Source organism: Agelaius phoeniceus, chromosome 3 (assembly GCF_051311805.1).
Source record: "Agelaius phoeniceus isolate bAgePho1 chromosome 3, bAgePho1.hap1, whole genome shotgun sequence".
In the NCBI taxonomy this organism is placed as follows: Eukaryota; Metazoa; Chordata; class Aves; order Passeriformes; family Icteridae; genus Agelaius; species Agelaius phoeniceus.
The window spans coordinates 67,957,636-67,974,083 of NC_135267.1; the positions used below are offsets into that span (position 1 = coordinate 67,957,636).

Genomic DNA, 16,448 nt, shown 5'->3' on the forward strand with positions numbered 1-16,448 from the left:
ATTAATGCTGAGGAGTGTGATTACTGCTTTGGGAGCAGGCACCCGAGAAGAAAGTGAAATAATTGTTTCAGATTAAGGGTGGTAGTAGCAAGAGGGCAAAATGAACATAACTGTTCCTGAATATATTTGGTTTGGGAGAATTAATTACAACTACAAAATGGTAATGCTTTTATAGGCTGCATGAGACCTATAAGCTTGCAACAATTTTCTGGTTTATTTTTTTAGAAGATGATTAATATTTTACATATTTGCAAATAGAGGAAGGAAGCCTGTTTGTTATATAAGACTATTTAATGCTCTGTTTTTCCCTTCACTATTTTATTTAGTTTTACAGTAGTTCTGGTGATTGATTTCAGAAGTACATCTTGGTATTAAAATAATAATACTAAGTTAGCCAAAGTTTACTAAATAAAACTTTTTTCCCAAATATTGGTAATGAGATAGTAATCAGCTCTACAATTAATTTGGTTCTTTTATTTTGTGGGTTGGTACCTTTTGCAGGTGTTTGAGATATTATTTGGGGAAGAGGAGAATTTAGGAACACTTTTAGAAAACTTGTGACCAGTTATGGTTTCCTTTCCTGTACAGTGATATGATGCTAACTGGGCAACATTCCAGAAGCAGGAGGTCACTAAGAATGTACAAATGTATTGTTCCTTAGGAAAACAAAAAACGGCAAACACTGCTATAATTTTGAAAGAAAAATTGTTAATTTACTGAGAGAAACTTCAGTTTTCAGGGTATCATCTGGGGTCTGGGGAGTGTACCTACAACGCTACCATTGGTGGAAATATTAATTCATTAGGGACCATGTCTGGACATCTACCAACCTGAGGTGGTTTTTGTAGGATATGCTGCTCTAATCTCAGTTCATGACAGTGTAGTTGTGTGGAAATTTCTTTTTGTGCTATGTTAAAAATAGCATTCTAAGCAGTATTGCTGGGATGGGGGAAAAGGCTAATTTAAATATATCATGCAGTTGTCTTTATATATCAGCATTCTCAACCATTCTTTATGTGTAACAGCTTCCTCTGAATAAAGAAACCAAATATATGCAAATGTATGAGGAGGCATCCATTGTTTGGCTGCTTTTGTGCCTGAGGACACTTTATGAAGTGTCGGTGATTACAGGTGCTTTTGTTTCGAACAGCATTTCCCCTAAAATAGCAACAATCACCAGTAAGAGGAAAAAACAAGCCTTGCCAATATCAGCTGCATAAATGAAGTCAAGGGTGTTCAAGGGCCCTTCTAGTAAAGATAGCTGGTAGGGAGATGGTCTCCTCTGGCATATGAAATCTGTTTTATTGGGGGTTTTTTTGTGAGAAAGAAGAATTCCACTTCTCACGAACCCAGTGGGAGTGACACTGCTGCATAATGGGGGCTGACTTTAATGCCTCCACTTGAATAACCTCATCACAGTAGTGGGAGATTCAGGGAATGGGAACTTCTAACTACTGCTTGCATGCAGCTCCCACTGTGCAAAAAAACTGGACAAAAGCTAAGATTATTATAACAAAAGCTAAGAATTGTTAAATAAGCTAAAGGGCTCCCTTAGGTAAAATGTTACTGTTTTTCACAAAGACAGGAATTTAAGCATTCTCCCTCTCTCCCTGCTTGCTAAGGACTCTGGCTGAGGCTGGTTGTTGGGAAGGCATGTTGTTCTTAATGATACCTTGAGCACTTCTGCCCCTCCTCCAGCTTGTGATTCCCATACTTTGGTGTTGGATATGTTGATTTCCCATTTAACCTTAGCTGCAGGTATTGAAGAATGAATAAAAGACTCTATCCTTAGACATGAATGTTTGTATAAATTTAGATGTTAATATTTAGACCTTAATACTTATCACTAACACGTTAGAATTTGAGATTGCAAAAGACATGAAAATCAAGATCATACCATCCTATTCTTTTGGTTCACTAATTTTAAATATTTTGTTACACATGATTAGGACACTTGCATGACATCACATCTTGGATTCACTCTTAATACAGATTCTTGCTCCTAGGCCTTTTTTGCTGAGTCCTGATTTGAAGATGCTGTGTTTGTTACATATCCAGACAAGCTAGGGTGCCAAGGATGCTATTGCCTTCTCTTCCCTCAATGGCTTTTCCACAGAGGACAAACAGAATAACAACTGACTGAATGCAGTGCCCAACTTCTAGAAATGCAAACCTGGATGTGGCATCAGGTTACAATCTCATATCCAGGCAGAGAGAAGAATGTGCAACTTGGTCTCAGCATTTTAGAAATACCCTACATTTATATTAGCTCATTCTAAGGTAAATCCTTCCATCTGATTCACAGGCAGTAGCTCTCACATCAGGTTGTTCATGCTCCAAGAACTAAATTTTGTGTACAAATAGGCACAGATTCGTAATACAAGGGTGCATTTAGATAAGAAAAATGTACCTGTCCCATGACTACCTCTTAAATGAAACTAGACTCAATGATAGCCACTCTTAAGAGAAAAGGTATTGAGACAAAAATGTTGTAAGAGTATTTTTTTCTCCATTAGCCGTACTTTGTTGGACCAGCAGCAATTTTGGATACTGCTGCACATGTAAAATAGGAAAATGGGAATCAAATTAATATGCTCTTCTTTACATGAAACAAAACAGTAAAGGCTTATTTAAAACAATCATAAGTAGATTTTTAGATTTTTATTTTTAAGAAAATAAGAAAAAGAGTTGATGTGAAAGTATAGCTAAATATTATTAATAGGTTGCACAGATGGAAAATGATGCAGGCTTTCACGCTGGGAGAAGAATGACTGCATAATCCAAAATCTAAATAGCAGAGAGCAAAAGAGATAGATGTGCCCAGCAATTTTTCAGTGTGCTAGGCTACTGTGAACTAAAATGTATGATAGCTCCAAAATCAATAAGAAAATCCATTTTGGGGAAATAAAAGATGAAAAAATTGTGGATAATGTTGGTTCCCCAATAGACTCTTTAAAAAGCCATTTTTAATTTCTGGTGATGCATCAAAAGAAAGATAACATCATCTTCTGTAGTGGTACTCTTCTAAGGCAGAATACATGAGTTTCTATAATGAAATAGATGAAACATCAGATGCAATTAACTTGCATCTAACCCCTTATTTTTGCATAGCAGTAAATGCCATTAGCAATTCTGATCCTTCTTTTATGATAAAGTGAATCAGCTCCTTTGTCTTATTTTGGTGTCTGTATGGAGAGCAATTAATTTCAGATGAGTTTTTACCAAAGTTCTCACTGAGAAAGTTTTTATTATAATGCATATGACTTGCCAGAGAAAAATAATGTCACATGGTTTTCAATAGACTACAGTAAGTTATCCAGGTTCCAGTTGTCAGAGACTGAACCAAAAAAATAAAGTCCAGGATATGGATACAGTCTCCTTTCTACGGTGTTAAAGACAGGAAGCTGAAGAGTAGAGACAGAGAGATCTTGCAATATAAGGTACCTGCGATACATGAAATAAATTAATTTGGAGCCATATATTTTTCTGCCAATAACTAAATAGCTATCAGGAATTTGAATTGGTTTTGGATTTCTAGAAAGTCTTTTGGCATACTCTTTGATTAAATGCAAGTTTTACAAAAGTTCTACAAACACTTTCATACTGTGACCATTTAAAAATAGATTAAGAAAAATCCTATAAAGTAATAAATAATAAATAAAGACCGGTAATTCCAGACAGGAAACTCCTTGCATGAGCTATGGTCAGAAACAGTGTTTAAGAAGGCTTTTCAGTATTAGGTTAGTGAAAGAGTTGTGGAGCACACACAGCCCATTTTCTTTGTAGGGAAAAATTTCCTGGGCATCTGAGCAGACATATGACCCTAAAGAAGAGAATTAGTGATTGCAATCATGTATAGCTAATCAAGCCTTCTGCAGTGAACCATATTTGAAAATCTTCCGCATACACAGGATGTTTCAATCGACTTCTAATTTTTTCTCTCACATTTTCACAGCAGTCAAATGTTGAATATTTGCTAATATTCCCTAATCTCGTTAAGCAGAGCATGGAAGATGGTTGGTTGGGGAGAAGAATAATGTCAGAATTCTGTAAACTGAAGCTGGGCTGCTGTGGCTGCTTCATAAGAACTCGTGTTTGTTCCTCGGATGTGAGAATTGAGAATGCTCTGAGGTGCAAAACCAACATCACTTTTGTGTGAGGAATGATGCCTGATGCCCTAGAGAAATTCACAGGCTCTGTTTTTACCTTTACCAAATCAGTTGATTTTTCATTTAATGAAAATCATGACAATGTGCTAGATACACCCAAATAATAATCTCATGAATAAAAATGTTCCTTTTTACTGGCAACATTCTTGATGAGATTTCTTTTTGAGACATCTCAGTCCCAGTGTAAAAATCACAGTTTCTTCTATACCTACACTGTCACTTGTGTTTGTGTAGCAAATGAGTATTTTCTGCAGGTTCTGCCATAAAGAAGCAACCTTATATGATTTTAGCCAAGGAAAAAAAGGAATTACCAAAGGGAAAAAACCTAGCCCTCAAATATTCAAACTGTGACAGAGGTCTTTCTTCTGACTGGTTCCAAGCAGTCATTTAATGGAGCATTAATACACATGTAATATATGCCGGCTCTCTTTCCCATTTAAGTTGTCTCACTGTAGAAAGTGGGATTTTTTTCTATCTTTGCTGGCTGAGCTACAGCCAAAGACAGCAGCACAGGGCAAGACTGTTTTATCTGCAGTAAAACACTGGCTTCAAGGCAAATTTTCTATGCCTAGTTCCATAAATTAACAGGAAATTGAGCTGAGGTTTGAAATCTTGCATTCTAGCATGGCAACAGCAGTTTTCTTGATTGATTTTCACTGTCCAGCTTTGTACAGAGATGGTGGAAGGTCTAACATCAGATTAGTCGATCACATTGTCCTTTTTTGGCCTCAAAAATCTATGGATAAAAACTCTCCAACCTCTTTGTTCCCCAGTTTTCCCCTTTTTAAATTGAAATAATTCTTGTACATGTGGGTCATAGGATATGCTAGGACTGTTCAGTTTTTGTGAGTGCAATGAAAAGAGGAAGGCATTTCTTTTTTAAAATAGAAATATTGAAATACTGTTAGGGACTTGGTTTAAACATTTACCAAAATATCATCTGGCTGTCAGAATTAATCTAATATGATTAACAATTTTATTATTGTGATTGCAGTGCAGGCATTTCAATACAAGTTCACAAGGGATTCCTCCTGCTTAATTTGTATGGTAATCCACAGTCATTTATTCTACTTTGTGCCTGTTTGTATGGGGTGGTTATAGTCTGTGTTAAGGTGTTTGTGAGCTGGATAGGCAGCTGGATTCATGCTCATTAAGCCTCAAAGCCTCTCAGTTTCTCCCCTGCTAGCAGCATTCAACGTGCTGTGGTTTTGTGATTTGGAAGTACAGCACTGAGGGAACTGATCTGAAACCACCAGTCTAATTTCACTTTGGTCTTTTTTCACTTGACTGATCAGAATGATTTTCAGTCACTCCAGTCAGGGCTGGAATCCCAGAGGTGAAAAGTTAGCAAGTAATCCATTTAGCCATCAGGTCCTCCAGGTGGAGTTTAGCAAACTATAACAATTATTGTATTCTCTTCTCTCTTATCATGGCATGGCCATTGCTAATATTGTATTGGAGCTTCCATTTTAAACCATGCTTTGCAGGAGGTATGGAATTTGCTGTAAAAATTCCCTACATGATGAATCCGGACACAAAAGGTTGCAATGCAAGAACCATTTTTGGCACCAATTTAAAGATAAGCTTCAGTGACTTTTAATGAAAAATTGACTTTTCCATCCAGAATATTCTCCCTCAAAATCCAAGCACAGAAGGCACCTTCTGTGAGAGAAAAAGGTGTATTTGGTGGATATGTGTCACCATTTCTCTCCAGCTGGTGCATAAGTTGCAGAGGGCAACTTCCATATTGAAAGAAAGGTAGAATAGAAAGGAATACCTATGAATTTCCCTGTTAGTTAAATAAGGTAAAATAAATACCACTATTTTTTTGACCAGCAACACCTCATTTTGTTATGCCTAAATTGCCTTTTAACCACAGAAATTGCTTCTCAGGTTTAATGGTTTTAAGTTCTTGCACTTCTTTCGGGGTGGACAAGGTAGAACTGAGAAGTCACTTGTGTGAATAGGAAGTTGTAGTTTTCTGGTTACTTGAACGTCTGGGAAGCGAACATCACAAAATTGTTTTGTTAAGTATAAGATCATGGATTCAGAATGATTTTGGGTTTTTTTTATAAATGCATTGTTTGAATCCCTGTTCTTTATAAATTTAAATTATATTAAAATAATATCTATTCTTAAAAAATTAGTCTTGGAAAATCACATGTGCATGTAGAACGTATATTTTATCACGTGTGAACTTTTAATTCATGAAGTAACCTCTCTTGTAAACATGAAATCGTAGAAATGAGGTGGAACTTGGAAAGATTACTTATTATTTTTAAATCTACTGTTTTATAATCAATCTTATATTTTGTGAGGCATACATGTGAAACTGAGGGAACTAAAGAAGAACTAAAATCACTCAAAGGGGATGTTTCTGAGTAGCATTCAATTTAATTTCAGTTGTCCTTTTAGGACTTGGATTTTGGTCTCATCTCCTTATACTCCTGTCACTCCCAATAAGAAAGCATTTTAAGGTCAGTGGCTCTTTTTTTCCCAGTCAGCAAGCAGGATTATACCTTTAACTTGTTTTGACTGTTAATCAGGCAGATACCTTCCCAGAGATTCTTTCTCCAGTTTATCTGAAGTACTACTATTTCTCAGGATTTAATTGTCTCCAAAAAAATATAACTGGTGTGGGGGGAAATCCAGCAGGAAAACCCCCCTTCTGTTTCATGTTACTGGGCTTTCATAGGGTTGCTGTACAACCCTTATAATTGTATCCCAATTTCCAGTAAATTATGTAACATTTTAGCAGTATTAATTCTAGGTTTTTAATCTCTTAAATCCTTTGCACTGTTTTTGTATGTAGAAACAAGAAGATATGCATTAATTCTATGCACCCAGCATATCCCAGGTGTTTTCTCTTTGGGAACCAAAAAATAGGGAAAATTATCAAATAGGAGGAAATATTTTGAATGTGTCTTTCAGCATACAGAACACAATAGGAAAGCTGATGAAGCATTCCTCAACTGAAGATTCTTTCTTTATTACAAATCCTTAACACTCTTGACTGTTAGAGGCAAAATGGATTCAATTATTTTGAAAGTGACAAACTCTAATCAATATTCAATTGTTGGTGTGCTAATTAGGAGATGACACCTTGTCTCTATTATTAGTACTGGCAATTTGTGCAGAAATTCTTCTCTGTTTTGACTGCTGAGTCTCCATTTAAGGGACTGACTCACTAGAGAAGCACCAGCACTTGCCTTCTTGGAGCTTTAGGTTAGCATTTGACTAGCCCACACTCTCAAGAAACATGAAATTTCTCAGAAGAAATATTTCTGTGGGATTATGTTACATGAAACACTTTAAAGAGCCTTTGTTTATTCATTAGGCAAAGAGAAAACTGCAGGAGTTGTTACCATATCTGCCTGAGCTTGTTTCTGAAGGGCAGGTGCATTGCTTTGGAGTCCTTGACTTCAGTGAAAATTCGCTTGGGTTATTTGTGTGTGATGTAGTTGGGATGGTCTTTCTATGAAGATGACTCCCTTCTAAATTCATGTCTGGTCTGTTTTCAAACTGTTAGGCATTGTACATAATTTTGTGTTTACTGAAGGCACATTTTAACTTAGGAATCAGGGTGGAGAAAAACAGGAATTGGAATTATTTCTCACAGTCATAAAAGTCTAGAAATTTATATCCTATCAAGTGACTGATGTATTGTTTACACAAGTAATTTTTAAAATTTTTGGTAAATTTAGGAGACTGTTAATGTGCTTCTGCTTCTGAAAGTTCATTTGTTAAATTAGGGCAATAGAAATAAACCATATATTGAGGAGCATCATCTAGAAACTTCTAGTTATATGGATTAGTTCTAGGTGGTTTGGAAGGAGCAGGGATTTGTCTTGATGATTCTTGTGGCTGCCTTCCAATTTGAGATATTTTAGGATTCTATTAAATGGTTTCAGTCAATTATTCATAATGAGGCAAAGTCAAATGCAGGCTCATTGTAACCTGCAGGATGTAAGTAAGTACTGGAGCTCTGCAGCAACACACTTTTTGAGAACCTCCCTGTTCCTACAGATGTTGGACTCTTGATACATTAAAAAATTTGTATTCTTTCTAAAAGTATTAGGGTACTTAACTTTTTTTTCTTAGTGGGAAGCTATGTAGTTCTAGAAGATAGGTGGTACTTAATAATCTATTATTAATTAATCATTAATAAATAATATTCTATGTAATAATAAATTAAACATAAAAAATGGTATATGCTACATAATAGTTTTTAATATTTAAAATAATTTGATTTATTATATTATTAATTATTGTATTTCTCATTATTAATAAAGACACGTTCATTGTGATACTTAGCGAAAGCAGTGTGTGATGTTAGAATTTTCAGCATCATGGCAAAAAAATCAGCCAGTTGTTTTAAAAATCTATAAATTCTGCAAAAGATGTTTGAGTACCATCGCTTTTTAACCCCAGTATAACCTTGGTACCTTTTTTCCATGGTGGTTCCATCTGTGTTTATGTCTTTTTTTTTTTTATTTCCCCAAGTCTTTCCTGCTGGGCTACTAAATGTGCATTGCACTACAGCTTTGTGTATTTTTAAAAGTATTAAATGTTAATTTGAGTATATGCAGTTCAGCCTTACTAGTGTTTCCTTGTTTTATGATACTGCTTTTCTCCTCTAAATACAAGGGAGAGCAAATGAATGTTGCATGTGGAAAGGGAGGAATGAGAATGGGAGCTTTTGCTCATCAGGAAGTGATGGAGTATAACCCACTATAGCTCAGTATATTTTCAGATACAGCCTTTTGCCTGGCAACTCTGTCTTACACCTCCATGCAGAGATGGAAGTCCTCAGTATTTTTACCACTTTCCTGAGTTTTTATCTGTGTGATTTAGCTGGGCAACACTTAATTAAACTCCATTTCGTCTCTTAACGCTTCAGGTATTATTATGCGGCTCCCTTCAAGAGGTAATTTGTAGGCTGTTTATCAAAGCTGTGAATTTAATAATATCAGAGACATGCTACTGCACTCTCACTTAATAAGATGTATTGACATTTCTTATGAACAGAATTTTCTCTCCGTAAGTATGTTCATCTGCTGAATATTGTGGGCTTTCAAAATAAGTAAAAAACCCCACAATTATTTAGTCATATTATTCCCTTACCTTTACCACCTTCATAGTTAGATACTGTTGCCTAAAAGCAGAACTTGAATGCTGCAGTACTTTCATTGCAACAGGAAAACCATGTTTCATTTAGCAGTGTTACCTGCAGCATCCAGCTAATGGTTCTGGTTTTAGGCATGAGGGAAATGACAGGGGTGCTCTGTCAAACTGTTGGACACACAGATAGTCTCTGTTGTGGTTCCAGAGCAGCACTGATAACCTAATGCAATAGAACAGGTCAAACTCAGAATTCCTGTGGAAAGTGGGCATGACTTGTTAAAAAGTTGGGAATTTTTTTAGGAGAGAGACTTCTCAGTAAAAATAATCATTGTAGGAAGAGCAGATGCTTTCTTTAATATAATGTAAAATTATTCAGTTTTTTTCTATATAGAGTCACACTAATATGTAGCACAATTACAATGTTTGTGCTTTCCTTAACTATTGTCTATAGCTCTGCTTTTTGTACAATTTGCTCTCCTTTCTCTAATTCTTCCTGCTGCATTCAGGAGGTCTGCTAAGATTACATATCTAAAATACCATAAATGCAAATAATGAAAAAAGTTTGTGGAAGAAAATATAGAAAAAAACCTTCAACTTCCCAAGTCTAACACCTGCTTCCTTTTTTTTTAGCTTTTCTCTCCTTTAACTTTCAGAAAAGGAGTAGAATGACGACAGGAGCACCTTGCAGATATTATACAATCAGCAGTGAGTTAAGTAATTTAAATTTAAGGCTCATAATATGAGGTTAGGTATGTACATTAATGCTAATGTCCTTGCAAGCATTGTGGAAGAGCTGTGGTATTTTTTAAACAATAATTATTCTTGATTAGTCAATCCAAATTTTTCAATAGCATTTCATTTTATACTTTTATTTTATAGATTGTTCAACTTGCACATTTTGGGGTGGTTTAGCTACCTCTTTTTTTTTTTTTTTAAGAAAGTATTAATTAATTATTAAAGCATTGAGAACCAATGACTGATGTTTATGGTATGGACAGTCCAATTCTTGTATTGATTTCTCTTTTAATAAATGTCTACAAAGATTCTATATTTGTTTAATGTGTTATTGATGTACATGATACAAGAATTATTATGGGTTCTGCTCTACAGGCTGTGGCCTTGGATGCTGTTATTTGAAAATTCCTGGCATAGATTGGCTTTGCTTATGTAACAGAGTACTTTCTCTGAGCAAATGCAGTTGTGAACTGGCAGCAGAATCTCTGATAAACTAGCTCTAGCTAGGCACTGTGACAGAAGATACTGTGTCTTGGAAAGAGCCTCAGAAAAACTGGCCTGTCCTCATCTGCACTATCCTGTAACTTCATCTGCTGCCTCAGGGACTGTAGGTACTGCTACAATCACAAAGTCAAATCTAGAGGGCTTTCTCACTTACAGTCCTCCGAGACATTTTTCAGTACTGCATTTGATCTTGGGTTTCATTTGCATTGGGCTGGGTACACACAGAAGAAGGCACCCCAGGATTCCCAAATGGGACTTTTGCTGCCAGTTGCCTAAAAACAAAAGAGGAGCTGAGATGTTTGATCAGCTCAGCAGATGAAATTTTGCAAGGACAGCATAACTAAAAGTAGACCTGCAGGCTATTCTACAAAATATCTTTAGGTCATCCTAAAATGCTCCTGTGGATTAACCCTGGTAAATCAGTGTCAGGATATAGCAACCAGAGGCTTGGATCTGAGCAAACAAATCAGTTACAAGATTACTGTATTCTTTGTAGGTGATGTATTCAGGAGAGGGAAAAACTTCAAAGACAATTAGTCACTACCTTTCAGTTTTACTAATTAGTTTAGTAGACTTGCAAATGTATTTGTTTCTCAAATGTCTGTCTGTTCTCACATGAGTGTAGAGTTCTGTTGTCTCATAGAATGTAAGAGTACATCAAGTGAAGAAATTGTTGTTGACCACAACAAAAGACCAAGTCAAGCTTAGTGTGAAACCAAACGCTGGCCATGTGCTCTGTCTCTTCTATGTCAGGGCTTACTTATGTGAAGGACAGATGCACTCTTATTTTGTGACCGGATTTTGTTTCTCCTCTTCTTTGAATTCTACAAATTTGTTACTTTGGCGGGAAAAAAGTGACTTTATATTCCTCTGTAGACTTAACTTCTCCCTACTGATTGTACTTCTCAGGAGACTACTGTGGCAGATCACTAGTTCCCTGGCTTTTAGGGCTGCCTGCATAGTTCTCCAGCTTGTAACACTCTTTGGCTTCCTCAGCTCTGGACACAGTTGAATAACTAATTTATTACTGCTAGAGGAGCTGAGAAGCCTGGAAAAGCTTCAGGTTTGCTATTGTCAAGGGCTGTTCTTGATCCTAGGCTCATTATTCCAAGGCCTGAATGTTTTCTTTTTCGCAATGGTTACGATGGTATTTTCTCTTCTGCAGCATCTCAGACCCTGGGATTTCCACAGGCTTGGTGTTAACACCTGTCATCTTCTGTCCAGCCATGTAGCTCAGCATTGAGCATCATAGAATATGATTGAGTTGGAAGGGCCCCACATGGATCAGAGTATCCCCCTGGCACTGCAGAAAACAACCTCAAAAATCACATATCGTGGCTGAAACTGCTTACAGTATTGGCCAAGCTTATGAGTTAGTTCTGTGTTGAATTTTGCACTACTAAACTTCATGAAAGATATGAAATTGAGAAAGGTGGCAGCTCCAGTTGCACTTGAAACAGCATGAGGTAAGCTTGTCACTCTGCAGATCCAGGCCCTTAGCTGATGATTTTGCTCCTCTTTCAACTGTTTCTTTGAAAAGAAACCACAGTGCTCTCTCCAGGCACTTCTCTGTCACAGATCTCATAGAAATAGCCACTGCACTGAGCCATTTCCTAAAGATAATAAAGGAGGCATTTTCCTCATATAATCAGTTCATCACTCACAGTGTCCTTAGAAGGCCTATATGGCTTCTGAAGAACCTATGTGGTTCTTCAGGAGCCATATGGGCCTTCTAAGGATTTCTGTAGGATTTCTAAGGCTCTCTGCACCATGAATTTCTTTTAAAGAAAGTTAAATGATCCTACTGTTCTAAGGCCTCTGTCAGAGGAACTGCAGTACATGTTTGCCTTTTGGACCTCTGTTTTTCTAGTGTCAGTCAGTAGAAACCAAGAAGTACTTCAGAAAATCACTAGAAAGCAAGTACTTCAGAAATTTAATAATGGTGCTTCTTCTTTTAATAGCAGTGCCTCTTCTAATTTATGTGGCACTCCTCATCTTGGGCTTTCCATGCTTAGTCTGCCTCTGAAAATGCTGTTTAAGCACTCATGAAAGGATAAATTGCAAAGATATGTATACATGGACAACTGGGGAGAGGTATCACAACTTTTTTGATAACATACAACAGCATTAGAAAAACTCATCTGTTGACAGAGTGGTGTAAGCACAATGAAGTCATGGGGCACAATGTCACCTTCCCCAGAAAAAGGAGTATGAAAGGACTCCAAAGTCACAGCTGAGAAAGAGGAGAGATCTCAGATGGTAACATTTAAGGAATGGCCCATACACTGGACTGTATGCTGGGATATGTACATGAAGGATGCAAAATGATTCTGTGGCAAGAGACTACTCAATGAAACAGTCTGTGCGCTTTCCTTCTCAAAATCATATTCCCAATTCTCTACTTTGCTTTAGATCAAGTGATTTTATCACAAGAAGGTGAATCAATAGATCTTGTTAAATCATCAGAAAACTTTCCTTCTGCTTTTTCTGTGCTGGCAGAGTTAGTTTTCCAAAGGATGAGCCAACTGAACTAACTCACCATGTAGTTGTATAATTCCCTTTATCTGACACAAGGTAGAGAAACAAGAATCCTTGACACAAAAATGCAGAAAAAACTGAATTCTTTTGGCTGTAAAATCTATTCAAAAGCTAATATCTACAAGTGAGGTAGCCATTGCTCAAGGTCTCAGTCATTAAATCTTTCTTCTAGGGCCCCTTAAAAAAAAGTCGACTTTGTAAAAAAAAAAAGATCTTATGCAAATAATGTGACACATGAATGAAAAAACCTCACAGAACCATCTATTAACTTGACATTTTTAATATAATGAACATTTTACACATTTTTCAATAAAATACATGTTATTGCGGGTGTTCTGTAGTACCTATTTTCTGGATACCCATCTCTTTATTATTTTCATGCTTGTTTTCTTCTAATCACACATAGACTGTATTGTGGATCAGCTCTGCTTTGAGCCAGACTCCTAAACTTTTTTATTTTACATGTGTTCATTAATATTTACCTGAACTAAGTTCTGAAAGGAAATAATCTTTATGCTTTTCTGATGCAACAGTGCATTCTGTAGTCTCTTGTGGTGGGACTATTTACTCAAAAATGAAAATATAAATTCATTACAAGATAGGGCCCATTACATTTTTAAAACTCAGGTTAGAAGCTGAAGGCTTTTCCTTAAATGTACTGCAGCTGTCCTATGATCTTGTGAATCAAATTCTAGGTTGCTGAAAATGAAATGAAGCAATTTGTTCCTTCCAGCCAACAAGAAATAAAATTAAGTCAGATGTCACAGCTTGTAAATATTACTATCCTTGTCCTTTGAGTAAAACAAGCAAAATCCAATCCCAAATTTGCTTCTCCTTAGCTTGTGATGTCTTCTAAGGCTACAATGTCTTCTAGTCATGTACTATAGTATAGCATTTGAGGGGTATTTTTTCACATGTGCTTAAAAAATTTAGCAGCAGAAACATGTACTATTCCTTAATTATATGTAAGAAGAAAGATGAAAGATAAGCATGTGCAACAGAAAAGTATGCATTTCTAGAAATGTTGGAAACAATTCTTGAGATGAGAAGCCTGTAGGAAACGTAAATTTATTCTTCATTTTGATGTTTTTACATTTTTACATTCCATTGTAAAAACTGAAATATGGGAGCTATTAAATGACAGTTGTAAACTCCTCACAATAAATATAGAAGGTTTTAACTCTCTGCTAGGCCACAAGGTGAACTCTTGAGAATGTTGTGTTTTCTCAGAGCTGATCCCAAGGAACTCTGTTTATGCTATAAATCAGAAATAAGAATTGTGTGCACAGCAGCATCTTACTCAAATATTCTGAAAATATCTTCAGTTATGTCTCTAGGAAAATATTCTCATCAGCTGCATGAAAACAGCAGTTAAAATACATCAGGACACTGCCCTCATTGTCCTTTTCCAGATTATGTCAGTGATGGTCAATGCACTGAAAGCAGAAACAGAAGCAAAGGCTCTTTTTCTTCCTTTAGTTTGGAAATCTGACAAGGACAGGCTGTGCTCTCTTATCCATTAGTGTAATTTTATGTTTCACAACTGGAAGAAGATACCTTTATATTCAAATAACTTTTTCCTCTGTGTCTACCAGAGAGTGTCACCTTTTTGTTTTCTTTCTGTAGCCCAAAATACTTTGTCTGTGGCTTACTCAGCCTGCTGAATAATATTCATACTACTTTTTGTTCTTCTATATTGTCCTACTGAATTGTCTATTCCTTTAATTCTCTGTGCCCCCCATGGGATAATCACAGAATGTGCTCAGCCTGGCATGGTGAGAGAAGGACTCGTTCAGCCTTCTTCTCTTGCACTTTTCCTGATGAATTGCTGAGGTACTTTTTTTCCTTTGGTTGTGCAGCCACCATGAGAGTGATATCAGGAAAAGCATTAAACTCTAGCCCATGATAAGGGCCAGTGTAAGTACCAGCATGACATTTGGGGACTATTTTGAAGATGGCTAGAGATGTCTGGTATAGATTTGGGAAAACCAAAATGTAGAAGTGATACCTAATGATGTGAAAGTGGGATCATATTTTCAGTATTAGGAATACAAATGGAAGAAAGGAAGGATTTGGACCATGCTGGATAACAATGGGGATTGTTCTGGAGAAACACAGAGGGAGGTAGAAATAGGTCTAATGGTAGGCCCAGGAATTGCAACATGAGAAAATAATGGTAGTTGGGACCAATAAAGGTTTGCATAACAAAGGGAAATAAGAGGAAATAACTGCAATTAATACAGTTAGAATGGAGGAAGATTTCAAATAAGATGGACACAAAGAAAAAGAAAGGGAATGTGCAGGAAGTGAAACCAAATTTTTTCCACATTCAATGTTAAACTACTAAGTAGCTCAACTGTAATGATTCTGAAGAAAAAAAGAGAAAAGAATTGGACAACTTGGATTAGAATGTGTGGATGCACATTAGAAACAGAACAGAAGCAGTATTTTTGGGAGATGTGGAGCAGCTGTTCTGCAATGTCCAGTTTTACTCCTAAATTCCTAAATTCTTATGTTTATAAATTCTTTATTCATATATTCTATAATTCCTCTATCTTCCTGGTGATTAAGTTTCTTCTGGACAAAGTTGTGTTTAAGGTCAAACCAAATGTGGAAACAGTGTAGTGGTCTTATCCAAAGCTTTATTACACACACTTTGGTGGAAGGTCTATTCAGAGCTTGCACTTGTGGGGGGATAGAATGTAAGAAAATAAAGATAGTGCAGAAGGTAGTCTCACCCCTGAGAAGTTGCAGCTGTACTAATCACCAAAGATTAGGAACAGACCTGCCCTTAACAGGCCACAGCTGTGTCCAGTGAGGATGAGTGCTATAAAAGAGTGGGTTATCTGTGTGAGAAGAGAGTTGGAGTTTGTTGGTTGTGATGTGAAGAAGAAAGAGAAGGAGTCAATGCTGTGAGGAGATGCCCATGAGAAATCACTGAGAAGGTATGGAACTTTTGCAATAAAATGACAACACTTGTGATCAAAAAAAGTCAAGTCAGACAAAGGTCATAACGTGCAAAAGGAACAGGATAATAGCAGATGTAATTTGTCCCTGTGTGCATGTACCATGTCATGCTGTGATGTCGTTTTCTGGAGAAAACAAGGCAGGGTTTGTTGTTTATTCCATGCTTAGTTCTTTCCATGTTGCCATATATTTTGTTGACAACCACGTGTCTAGTTTTATGGAGAACTTAGCTTTTGGCTAGGTTTTAATTAAATCAAGAATATTAATTAATATATTTACATCATAAATGCATGAAGTGTTAGTATTTTAATATCAAATTACTAGTTATGAAATGTTCCCCCAAAAAGCACAGGAAGGCATTAAAGCTAGCTTTTACTGCCGTGTAGAACGTCAGTGCACTAAAAGTAGCCG

At 36.4% G+C, this 16,448-nt stretch overlaps 1 protein-coding gene across 4 annotated transcripts in view; it reads left to right on the forward strand.

The window, feature by feature from the left end:
* Positions 1-16,448, forward strand: part of LOC129118551 (SAM and SH3 domain-containing protein 1) — a 535,571-nt gene that overhangs the window by 126,932 nt on the left and 392,191 nt on the right. The window lies entirely within an intron of this gene.